Below are 13,252 nucleotides of genomic sequence, written 5' to 3'. Positions count from 1 at the left end.
CTAGTTGGCCTTTCATTCATGCCTTGAAATTGCCGGTTCTCCACGTCCCTTCTGATGTTGGGCTTGATCAAATCCAGCCGGCATCTTAGTCTTCTATTGAAAAACATCATGGCGGGAGTTTGGTTTGTAACCACATGTGTTGCATTCCTGTACGCAAACAAGAAGTTATCTACCTTATGTTGTAGATTTATGTCTTCATTACCCATGGCCTTTATGGCCTTCCTGAAGGCCTGGACAAACCTTTCAGCTAATCCATTGGTGGCGGGATGGTATGGGGCAGACATGTAGTGCTTAACCCCATTGTTTTTTAAGAACTTCCTGAATTCTTCGGACACAAATTGCGGTCCATTATCAGAACAGATCTGTTCAGGCAGCCCATTCCTGGCAAATATGGTCCTTAATACTGTGATGGTTTTTTCCGTGGTGGTGGAGGACATCTTTATTACCTCCGGCCACTTGGAGTGTGCATCAACCGCGATTAAGAACATTGAGTCCATAAATGGACCAGCAAAGTCGATATGTACCCTTTGCCATGGAGATGAGGGCCACTCCCATGGATGTAGAGGGGCTTGTGGTGGGGCGTTTTGGACCTTCTGGCATCCTAGACAGCTCTTGGTCATTTCTTCGATGTCTCCATCGATACCTGGCCACCACACAAACGCTCTGGCTAGGTTCTTCATTTTCACTCCACCCAGATGCCCCTCGTGAAGCTCCTTTAGCACTTTATCCTGGAGTTTGGGTGGAATCACCACTCTGGATCCACACATCCAGGTTCCTCGGCACACTGACAGCTGTTCTCTTCTTTGCGCGAATGCTGGCAACAATGGTTCACCACGTGCTGGCCATCCCTTCACCGTTAAATCGTAGACTCGTGAGAGAGTCGGGTCATTTCTCATTTCCTTTTCAATGGCAGAATTTGTTACTGGTAGACATTCCACTATGGTTGAGTGGAACATCTCCACTGGGTCCACTGTAGGTGCCTCTTCTACCATTGGCAATGGTAGGCGCGATAAACCATCAGCATTCCCATGCTGTTTTGATCCTTTGTATTCTATGTCATATGGGTGTGCCCCTAGGAAAAGGGACCACCTCTGTAGCCTTTGCTCTGTCATAATGGGAACGCCCTTTTTAGGGTTGAATATGGAGAGGAGGGGTTGATGGTCAGTCAACAAGGTAAATTTTTGTCCGTGTAGGTAATGGTTGAATTTCTTCACCCCCCACACCAGGCTGAGTGCTTCCCTGTCGATCTGGGCATAGTTACGCTCAGCTGAGATCAATGAGCGTGACGCAAAAGCTATCGGCCGCTCCGAGCCATCAGGGAATCTGTGCGATAATACCGCTCCTATGCCGTAAGGGGATGCATCGCACGCCAGTCTGATTGGCAGTGATGGGTTGTAATGAGCCAACACTTCCTTGGACGTGATCAAGCCTTTGCATTTATGGAAGGCACGTTTACAGTCTTCGCTCCATTTCCAAATTACTCCCGTTTGTAGCAGTGCGTTAAGAGGGTACAGAACAGATGACAAGTTCGGTAAAAATTTATGATAGTAATTTATCAATCCCAGGAAAAACGTTAATTGTGAGACATTTTCAGGTGCTGGGGCTTTTATGACCGCTTCAATTTTTTCAGATGACTTATGCAACCCTTCTTCGTTAATGATGTGGCCACAATATGATATTTGTTTCTGGAAAAATTCGCACTTGGGGCGATTTGCTGGTAGGCCCCGTTCTCTCAGCCTAGTGAGCACCTGCTCCAAATTGGCAAGGTGCTCGTTGTCATTTTCTCCTGTTACAAGGATGTCGTCTAGGTAGCATTGAGTCCCCGGAATCCCTTGCAGGACTTGCTCCATAGCTCTTTGCCAGATAGCTGGAGCTGATGCTACTCCGAAAACCAGTCGATTGTACTGTGTGCTTATCGTGAGGTACTTTTTAGAGGCCTCCTCAACCTCCATCTGTAGATATGCCTGTGCCAAGTCAATTTTGGTGAAACGTTTCCCTCCGGATAGTGAGGCGAAAATATCTTCTATCCTCGGAAGAGGATACTGTACCGTGTGAAGGACTGGGTTTACAGTCACCTTGAAGTCCCCACAGATGCGAATTTTTCTCTGTTCTTCAGATTTATCATTATTCAATGTTTTTTTCATGACCGGGACGATGGGTGTTGCCCACTCGCTCCAATCTACCTTGGATAACACGCCTGCCTTTTCCAAATTCTCCAGCTCTGCCTCGACTGCTGGACGAATTGCGTATGGCACCGGCCTTGCCTTAAAAAACTTGGGAATTGCCGCATCTTCCACTTTTATTGAGGCGGTGACGCCTTTCAAGGTTCCTAGTTCCTGTTGAAACACTTCTTTGGCGTTGACCAAGATGTCTTTTAATCGTTCAGGTATGACATCACCATCATTTTTTTTCTTACTGGTCACCGTCAGTGCCTGAATGGAGTGCCAGTCTAAACGTATCTTCCTGATCCATTCACGTCCCAACAGCGGTGGACCACCATCTTGCAGAACGTATAAATACAACTTCTGTATTTCCTTGCCATTGTATACAACAGGCACCCTTATTTTTCCTCTGGGGTATACTTTCTGCCCCGTATATGTCTTCAAGATAATGGATGTGTCTTTCAAAGGTATATGCGGAAATAGCCGCTCGTAATCCCGTCGACTTATGATGGTCAGAGCTGATCCTGTATCTAGCTCCATTTTAACTGGGGAACCCCGCTATTGTGAGGGTAACCCAAATGGTCTGGTAATCTTCTTTGGCAATTACATTATGTAATTTGAGATAGCTTAGTCTCTTGTTTCCAGAGTCGCTATCGCTCTTCTGGTCTTCGGAGCTACTGTCCGTCATCATTTGTACCTTTCTGTACTTTTCCTTATTGATTTTTTTTCTGTCAGTGGATTTTTTGTTTCCAGATCGGCATACACGTGCAATGTGTCCCATCTTTCCGCATTGCCTGCATGCTTTGTCCTTGAACCAGCAGTCCCTCTGGTCATGGGTGGATCTGCCGCAGCGATAACATCTCTCGAAACCCCGTGTCATTTCATGGGTGCCGAAGTCCTGTGGCTTTTGCTGTATCTCTGCAGCTCCTCTTGCTGCTGCTTCGTATGATACAGCCACACTGAAAGCCTTGTCCAGTGTCAAATCTTTCTCAGAAAGTAGCCTTTTCTGTGTTCCTTCACTTAGGAGACCGCAGACGAATTTGTCTCATAGAGAATCTGCCAGTCCTGCCCCGAATTGGCAGTGCTTTGACAGCTTTCTTAATTTGGTGAGGTAATCAGCGTTACTTTCATTCTTGTGCTGATTCCTCCTGAAGAATTTGAATCGTTCCGCTATCAGCAGCGGTGTTGGGTTTAAGTGCTCCTGTAGGGTATCAACAATCTCCTTAAAATTCTTGTCCATCGGTTTGGCTGGAGTGATTAAGTTTCGTAACAGCCCGTATGTCCTTGCGCCCATCAGATTTAGAAGTACCGATGCCTTTTTATCATCCTCTACTTCATTCGCTGTGCAATATACCTCCACTCTTTCCACATATGTGGTCCAATCCTCTATATCACTATCGAAAGCAGTAATATTGCCAGTCTTAGGCATCCTGAAAATCAAAAATGGCGCCTCCCACGCTTTCCTTTCTTCCCTGCTGAGAAAAAAATGGTGCCTCCCGCACTTTCCCGCCGCTGCCACTGCTGACAACGCTGTTCTCCGCGGTTTTTATTTACACAGATATTTTTAATAGTTGGAGACTCGTTCCCGCTGGACGCTCTGGGACTTTTCCCTCCCTCTGCTTGGTCCGAACGCCGACCTGCTTTGCAGCGCCGGCCGTCTCCCGAGTGCTCCACCCTCCATCTCTGTTTGCCTCCGCCTTCCGACTCGCTGCTCGGCCCCGCTGCAGAGCCACCCGATCGAGCCCCAGCCCGCCGACCAGGAAGGATTAGTGCAGTACCTGCCACCAGCCCGGCTAGCTGGTGAAACCACAGTTTGTTTTTTTTTCGTTTTTTTTCTTCGACCTTCGTCTGAGGAATCGATCTCCTTGAGGTGCTGCCGAATTGCAGGTAAGTCCATTTCCAATTTGTCGCCACTGTTGTATCCGCGTGTTAATGGAGACACGGAATGCAGGAGTTGGTTTAACAGGTGTTTACTGAACAAAGTCTGGAGGTGAACTAAAAGATACAAGGCACTATACAGGCTTATATACCCGAGTGGTCACTACCGGTATTACAGTACACAGGGGCTCTTAAAGGTACATACACTACAATGAGCGTTTCCCAGCCCAATTAAATGGAGCGGGTCTGATGTCGTCACCGATGACTCGTTTTCAGCGCAGATATTTAAAGCAGCCTTGCACACACCTCATTTGAAGGTTGCTGTAGGAGTGTTCAAGGTGCTTTCAAGAGCTAAAAATTACTGAATAACATTGACAATTCTGTGGGTCATGGAGACACAAAGACAGAGGGCAGTGCCAAGATTCCCAGATGCCTCCCTGGAAGTGCTGGTCCAGGGAGTAAGAGCACGCAGGGAGGTCCTCTTCTCTGTGGATGGCCGTAAAAGACTAGCCAAAGACACTAAGAGGGCATGGCTAGAGATTGCAGAGGAGGTCAGCAGCAGGGATTTGGTGAGGAGGACATGGATCCAGTGCCACAAAAGATTCAATGATCTCATGAGGTCAGGAAAGGTGAGTGCAATGCCACACTCACCTACATCCTGATGTGCCGGTCACCCCAACGCCATTGATCTGCCTTCCCAAGCCTACTCTTGCACATCACTCCTCACACCAACCTACCTTGCAAGTGCACCCATCCCTCTCTGTTTACGCACCAACTCACATCTCCACCTGATGAACCACCGACACTCACCCTCACAATGCAATCATATCAAGTAACATCACAGAAGGAGGCCATTTGGCATTGGCACCACAATCCCTCATAGTCAGTCTCTACTGATGTAACCCACATGTTCCTTACAATCATTCCATCACTGTCACTCAAAGTTCTCTTTGTTTCCTCCTTGCAGGAGGAGAAGAGAACCCACAACAACAGGGAAAAGCAGAGAACCAGAGGTTTATTTTTATTTGTTTATGGGATCTGGGCGTCGCTGGCAAGGCCAGCATTTATTGCCCATCCCTAGTTGCCCTTCAGAAGGTGGTGGTGAGCTGCCTTCTTGAACCACTGCAGTCCATGTGGTGATGGTACTCCCACAGTGCTGTTAGGGAGGGAGTTCCAGGATTTTGACCCAGCGACGATGAAGGATCGGCGATATACTACTAAGTCAGGATGATGTGTGACTTGGAGAGGAACTTGGAGGTGGTGGTGTTCCCATGCGCCTGCTGCCCTTGTCCTTCTAGGTGGAAGAGGTTGCGGGTTTGGGAGGTGCTGCCAAAGAAGCCTTGGCGAGTTGCTGCAGTGCATCTTGTAGATTGTATACACTGCAGCCACTGTTGTGTCTGTGTGTTGATAGAGACACTGAAGACAGGAGTTGGTTTGATAGGTGTTTACTAAACAAAGTCTGGAGGGGAACTAACGGATACAACACAATACTCAGGCTTATATAGCCAAGTGGCCATTACCGGCATTACAGTACACATGGGGCTCTTAAAGGCACATACACTACAATTCCTCCCCTTTTAGCTAACCAGTACATAATATTTTAAGTAATTATTAATTACATGTTACAAGAAAAATAATCTATACATTGCTGCAGTTAATTAATTATAAGTCAGTCTCTCTGGAGGCTTTCTGACTCGGTCCGGACAACGCCTCGGTGGTGTAGTCGTTTCTGGTGGTGTAGTAGGTTCTTTTGGCAAGGCTGATTCGGCTTGAATGCCAGTGTCGGGTTCATCGGGTTCCAGTATCACTGGATCGGAGGTAGATATGGGTATCTCCACTTCATCGTTAGGCGTATAGAGTTGTGGTGTAGGTTGTCCCTTTTCGGATGACTCTATGATTTGGTCAGCATGGCGCCTTATTATGCTTTCTCCGATGTCCACGGTATACATCAGCGGTCCTAGTCGTGTGCAGATAGTTCCAGGCTGCCATTTCTCGGTATGGTAGTCCCGGGCCAAAACTTGTTGACCTATCTGGAAGGTTCTAGTTGGCCTTTCATTCATGCCTTGAAATTGCCGGTTCTCCACGTCCCTTCTGATGTTGGGCTTGATCAAATCCAGCCGGCATCTTGGGCTTCTATTGAAGAACATCATGGCGGGAGTTTGGTTTGTAACCATATGTGTTGCATTCCTGTATGCGAACAAGAAGTTATCCACCTTGTGCTGAAGTTTTATGTCTTCATTACCCATGGCCTTTATGGCCTTCTTGAAGGTCTGGACAAACCTTTCAGCCAATCCATTGGTGGCGGGATGGTATGGGGCGGACGTGTAGTGCTTAACCCCATTGTTTTTTAAGTACTTCCTGAATTCTTCGGACACAAATTGCGGTCCATTATCAGAACAGATCTGTTCCGGCAGCCCATTCCTGGCAAATATGGTCCTTAATACTGTGATGGTTTTTTCTGTGGTGGTGGAGGACATCTTTATTACCTCCGGCCACTTGGAGTGTGCATCAACCGCGATTAAAAACATTGAGTCCATAAATGGACCAGCAAAGTCGATGTGTACCCTTTGCCAGGGAGATGAGGGCCACTCCCATGGATGTAGAGGGGCTTGGGGTGGAGCGTTTTGGACCTTCTGGCATCCTAGGCAGCTCTTGGTCATTTCTTCGATGTCTCCATCGATACCTGGCCACCATACAAATGCTATGGCTAGGTTCTTCATTTTCACTCCACCCAGATGCCCCTCGTGAAGCTCCTTTAGCACTTTATCCTGGAATTTGGGTGGAATCACCACTCTGGATCCACACATCAAGGTTCCTCAGCACACTGACAGCTGTTCTCTTCTTTGCGAGAATGCTGGCAACAGTGGTTCGCCATGTGCTGGCCATCCCTTCACCGTTAAGTCATAGACTCGTGAGAGAGTCGGGTCATTTCTCATTTCCTTTTCAATGGCAGAATTTGTTACTGGTAGACATTCCACTATGGTTGAGTGGAACATCTCCACTGGGTCTACTGTAGGTGCCTCTTCTACCGTTGGCAATGGTAGGCGCGATAAACCATCAGCATTCCCATGCTGTTTTGATCCCTTGTATTCTATGTTGTATTGGTGTGCCCCTAGAAAAAGGGACCACCTCTGTAGCCTTTGTGCTGTCATAATGGGAACACCCTTTTTAGGGTTGAATATGGAGATGAGGGGTTGATGGTCAGTCAACAAGGTAAATTTTTGTCCGTGTAGGTAATGGTTGAATTTCTTCACTCCCCATACCAGGCTGAGTGCTTCCCTGTCGATTTGGGCATAGTTACTGTATTGATTTCTTTTTGGGTTCAATAAAGACTCATTTCTGAAAGAGAATGTTGTTTAATCTAAAGTCTTGTTCAAGACTTTCTACAGCTTTTTACAGAACACACTATGCTGTGATGCATCTAGAATGAAACTGAAAGTAAAACTCCTCTGGACTGCTTGTCTCTCACATGACCTCTGCTGGTCAGGCACAAGTAATCAAAAACACAGACAAATATGCTGTAAGGCATAAGTAATCAAACACAGACAAATATCATCACTATTTGCTGATATCATTACATCTCCCTTTCTTAAAACAAAAGTATTTTACTTTTAACTAACAACATTTAATGAACTTACATTATCATTATCATGATCAAGGTTTTTTACCCTTGCTTTGTGTGTTCACATGAAATATGTCAATACACTAGAACTTGAAGAAAGAATAAGATAACATTACTTCCTTCTTTAACAATAGTCCTTAAATTTGCTCAATGAGTCTCTCAGGAGGCTTCACGTGTCTTGAGGATTTTCTGATTGATTGTCCTTGAATCTGAGTTGTTGCCTCAGATGATTGGTTCTCAGCTGTGTGATCAGGTTGTTCACCAGTATCAGTCTCTTGACCTGCTGTGGCTGGTCCCATGAGAAGATCTCTATGATTTCTTCTCAGAACAGCACCCTCATCTGTCTGAATGGTGTATGATCTTGGTTGAACTTCACTCAGGACAGTTCCCTTCTGAGTCCATGTGTTTGTTTTGTCTTTCAACCTTACTTGGTCACCAGTGTGGAGTTCAGGTAGGTTTTGTGTTCCTCTGTCATAGTAGTACTTTTGCTTTTCTTTCTGTTGCTCTTTGAACTTCCTCACTTTCTCCCCCTCTTTTGTTTTCAGGAGGTTCTCCGGGATGGGTAGGTTTGACCTTAGCCGACGTCCCATCAGGAGTTGGGCTGGTGACATACCACACTCGAGCGGCATTGTGCGGTATACAAGCATGCTTTGGTAGAAGTCAGTTCCACTGTCTTTTGCCTTGTACATCAGTCTTTTCACTGTCTGGACCGATTTTTCCACTAGTCCATTGGACTGTGGATAGTGAGGACTTGACGTTGTGTGGACAAAGTCCCACTCTTTGGCAAAGTGTCGGAAATTTGCATTGTTAAACTGGGGTCCGTTGTCTGTGAAGACCTCGCTTGCCACGCCATGTCTGGAGAATATGGCTTTCATACTTCTTATCACAGCTTCTGCAGTGGTGGTGTACAGTCTACAAACCTCTGGATACAGGGAGTAATAGTCTGTGATGACAAGATAGTCCTTCCCTTGACATACGAATAGGTCAGCGCCTACCTTCTGGTAAGGTCTGTCTGGTGCTGGGTGTGGCTTTAGTGGTTCTACCAGATTGCTTGCTCGATATTTCAGGCATATTGTGCAGTTTGACACCTCATTTGTCACATCTTGGTTGATTCGTGGCCAGTACATCACCTCTCGTGCTCTTTTCTTACACTTTTCGATTCCCAGATGTCCTCCATGGATCTTTTTTAGCATCTCTCTTCTCAGACTCTTTGGGATAACTATTTTACTTCCTTTGTAGATGATGTCTTCGACCACTGATAGTTCCGCCCTGCAGTTCCAGTAATCTGCTATATCAGGTGAGCAGTCTTGCTTCATGTTGGGCCATCCATCCAAGATGCTTTTTCTCAGTCGTCTCATTGTTTCATCTTTGTTTCTCTCAGTCTTTATGAGCTCCATTTTTGCATCTGCTATGGGCAGTGCACTTGTGATCATGTCCACGTAGGCGTTCACTTTTTCATCCATTGTGGTGTTTGCGGGCTCACTTGGGTCAACAGCTCTGGACAACGTGTCTGCTGTATACGTCAGCTTACCCGGTGTGTACGCAACATTCAGTGTATAGCGTTGCAGCCTGATCATCATTCTTTGTATTCTAAGCGGACAGCTATTCAGTGGCTTTTGGAACAATGCAATCAAGGGCTTATGGTCAGTCTCTACACTGATTGCTTGTCCTGCCACAAACTGGTGAAATCTTTCACAGGCGTATGTGATGCTGAGCAGCTCCTTTTCTATTTGAGCATATCGCGTCTCCGCGTCTGTCATTGAGCGCGATGCATATGCAATAGGTTGCCAGTAGTCATATTGTTGCAGAAGAACGGCACCGAGCCCACTCTGTGATGCATCTGATGATATCTTGATGAGTCTCGCTGGGTCATAAAACCTCAGAACTGGTTCCTCTGTGAGCAGTTTCTTTAGATCGCTCCATGACTTCTCATGCTCATGATTCCATTCCCATTCTATGTTCTTTTCAGTTAGTCTTCTCAGTGGCGCTATTTTTTCTGAGAGGTTGGATATGAATTTACCCATGTAGTTGATCATTCCATTAAACCTCTGCACGTCCTTTTTGCATTGTGGCCTTGGCATATTCTCAATGGCGGACACCTTTCTGGGATCTGGTCTGATGCCCTCACTGCTAAGGATATCTCCCACGAATGTCAGTTCTGTCACCCCGAGCTGGCATTTCTCTCTATTCAGCTTCAGGTTTGTTTTCCTTGTTGCTTCCAGCACTTTTTTCAGTCTCTCGTCATGCTCAGTTCTCATGGTTCCCCATACTATGATGTCATCCATTGATGTATCAACTCCCTCCAGGTGCTCATAGATCATATGGATAGTCTTGTGATACACTTCAGGAGCTGAGGCAATGCCAAATGGTAACCTTAGGAATCTGTATCTGCCAAATGGAGTGTTGAACGTGCACAGTCTTGAACTTGCTTCATCCAGCTTCATCTGCCAAAATCCTGAGGACGCATCTAACTTGCTGAAATATTTTGCATTTGCAAACTGTGCCATGATTTCCTCACGTGTAGGAAGCTTGAAGTGCTCTCTCTTTATTGCTCTGTTTAGATCTCTTGGATCCAGGCAAATTCTGAGCTTTCCATTCTTTTTGTCCACTACGACGAGGGAACTCACCCACTCAGTTGGCTCATCTATCTTCTGAATCACGTTCAGGCTTTCCATCCTGTCCAACTCTGCCTTCAGTTGCTTTTGAAGAGCAAACGGAACTTTTCTGCATGGATGTATGACCGGTGTCATACTTTTATCTACCCTGATCGTGTGTTCTCCTGGAATGCAGCCTAGACCCTTAAATAGGTCTTTGTACTCTTTCATGAGTTCATCATAGACTGTCTCTCCTTTGCTTTCCACAACGAGGACTCTCTTTACCAGGTTCAGTCTCTCACAGGCTTTTAACCCTAGTATGGCTTGCACATCCTTTGGCACCACAATTAATGCTAGCGTGTGCTCTCTGTCCTTGTGTGTTACTTTGACAATGCATTTTCCTTTCACTGGTATATCAGTACCTGAGTATCCGGTCACTTTCACTTGTATTCCATGTAACTTTGGTCTGGGTCTAATTCTCTTAAAATCGGTCTCTGATATCACATTAACTTGTGCTCCAGTATCCAATTTAAATGGAATGTGTATGTCGTTCACTTTTAGTGTCAACATCCAGTCTCTTTCTTCTCTTTTGTTTTCAGACACAACATCTACATAGAATTCTTCTATGTCGCTTTCATCTACTGCATGGACCTTGCTTTGTTGCACTTGGTTCTTGCAGCAACGGGCATAATGGTTGTTCTTGTTGCAACTATTGCAAGTTTTACCATATGCTGGACACTTTCTTGGTGGATGCTGTGTACCGCATCGACTACATGACTTCCGATTGTCCCTTTCATTTTCGTTTGCTGGCCACGTCTCTTTTTTCACATTGGCGCTCTCTTTGTTAAACGGTTTGTATCCATTCTTTCTCACTGCATCCACGTTGTAGCTATTGTCACTGAACAGCTCCTTTGCCTGCAACTTCACAGTCTCTGTAACCCTACACAGTGCTATGGCTTTTCCCAGGTCTAGATCTTGCTCTCTTAGCAGTCTTTCCCTTAGACCATTATCTCGAATACCACACACCAGTCTGTCTTTTATCAGTGAGTCTGTGAGTCCCCCAAATTCACACAATTTGCTCCGGTTTCTCAGTTCAGTCACATACTGATCAATAGTCTCACCGATTTTCTGTACACATGTGAAAAATTTGTGCCTCTCAAAGGTCACGTTGCGTTTAGGTATGCAGTAGGCCTCAAACTGTTCCATTATTTTATCTAGCTTCATTTTGTCTCCATCAACAGCGAATGTGGAGTTATTATACACCTCCAGTGCTTCATCACCCACGACATGCAAGAACAGTGACGATTTCTGTTTATTACTTTTCTTGTCAGCTCCGATTGCCGCTAAATACAACTCTAAACGTTGTTTGAACCTTCTCCAATTTTCAGCCACATTACCTATTAATTGAAGCGTCGCCGGTGGGTGTAAACCTTCCATTTTTCACTTCGTTAGCTATTCTCTAATGGTAAGCAATGATGTTCTCTTTTGGCTTGCTAATTTGTGGAGAGCTGATTTAACTTCAGTTTTTTTTTCTTCCTCTCTTTCAGCCACTTCTGACACCATGTATTGATTTTTTTGGGGGTTCAATAAAGACTCATTTCTGAAAGAGAATGTTGTTTAATCTAAAGTCTTGTTCAAGACTTTCTACAGCTTTTTACAGAACACACTATGCTGTGATGCATCTAGAATGAAACTGAAAGTAAAACTCCTCTGGACTGCTTGTCTCTCACATGACCTCTGCTGGTCAGGCACAAGTAATCAAAAACACAGACAAATATGCTGTAAGGCATAAATAATCAAACACAGACAAATATCATCACTATTTGCTGATATCATTACAGTTACGCTCAGCTGAGTTCAATGAGCGTGATGCAAAAGCCGTTCTGAGCCATCAGGGAATTTATGCGATAATACTGCTCCTATGCCGTAAGGGGATGCATCGCACGCCAGTCTGATTGGCAGTGATGGGTTGTAATGAGCCAAAACTTCTTTGGACGTGATTAAGTCTTTGCATTTATGGAAGGCACGTTTACAGTCTTCGCTCCATTTCCAAATTACTCCTGTTTGTAGCAGTTCATTAAGAGGGTGTAGAAGAGTTGATAAGTTCGGTAAAAATTTATGATAGTAATTTATTAATCCCAGGAACGACCTTGATTGTGAAACATTTTCAGGTGCTGGGGCTTTTATGACCGCTTCAATTTTTTCAGGGGACTTATGCAACCCTTCCTTATTAAATATATTTGATTTTGGAAAAATTCGCACTTGGGGCGATTTGCTCGTAGGCCCCGTTCTCTCAGCCTAGTGAGCACCTGCTCCAAATTGGCAAGGTGCTTGTTGTCGTTTTCTCCTGTTACAAGGATGTCGTCTAGGTTGCATTGAGTCCCCGGAATCCCTTGGAGGACTTGCTCCATAGCTCTTTGCCAGATAGCTGGAGCGGATGCTACTCCGAAAACCAGTCAATTGTACTGGTACAGACCTTTGTGTGTATTTATCGTGAGATTTTTTTTAGAGGCCTCTTTAACCTCCATCTGTAGATATGCCTGTGCCAAGTCAATTTTGGTGAAACGTTTCCCTCCGGATAGTGAGGCGAAAATATCTTCTATCCTCGGAAGAGGATACTGTACCGTGTGAAGGACCGGGTTTACAGTCACCTTGAAGTCTCCACAGATGCGAATTTTTCTCTGTTCTTCAGATTTATCATTCTTCAATGCTTTCTTCATGACTGGAACGATGGGTGTTGCCCACTCGCTCCAATCTATTTTAGATAATACGCCTGCCTTTTCCAAATTCTCCAGCTCTGCCTCGACTGCTGGACGAATTGCGTATGGCACCGGTCTTGCCTTAAAAAACTTGGGAATTGCTGCATCTTCCACTTTTATTGAGGCGGTGATGCCTTTCAAGGTTCCTAGTTTCTCTTGAAACACTTCCTTGGCGTTGGCCAAGATATCTTTTAATCGTTCAGGTATGACGTCATCATCATTTTTTTTCTTACTGGT

Source organism: Somniosus microcephalus, chromosome 7 (assembly GCF_052327205.1).
Source record: "Somniosus microcephalus isolate GS21.2 chromosome 7, FLI_Smic_1.0, whole genome shotgun sequence".
Taxonomy (NCBI): domain Eukaryota; kingdom Metazoa; phylum Chordata; class Chondrichthyes; order Squaliformes; family Somniosidae; genus Somniosus; species Somniosus microcephalus.
This window is presented reverse-complemented; position numbering follows the sequence as displayed.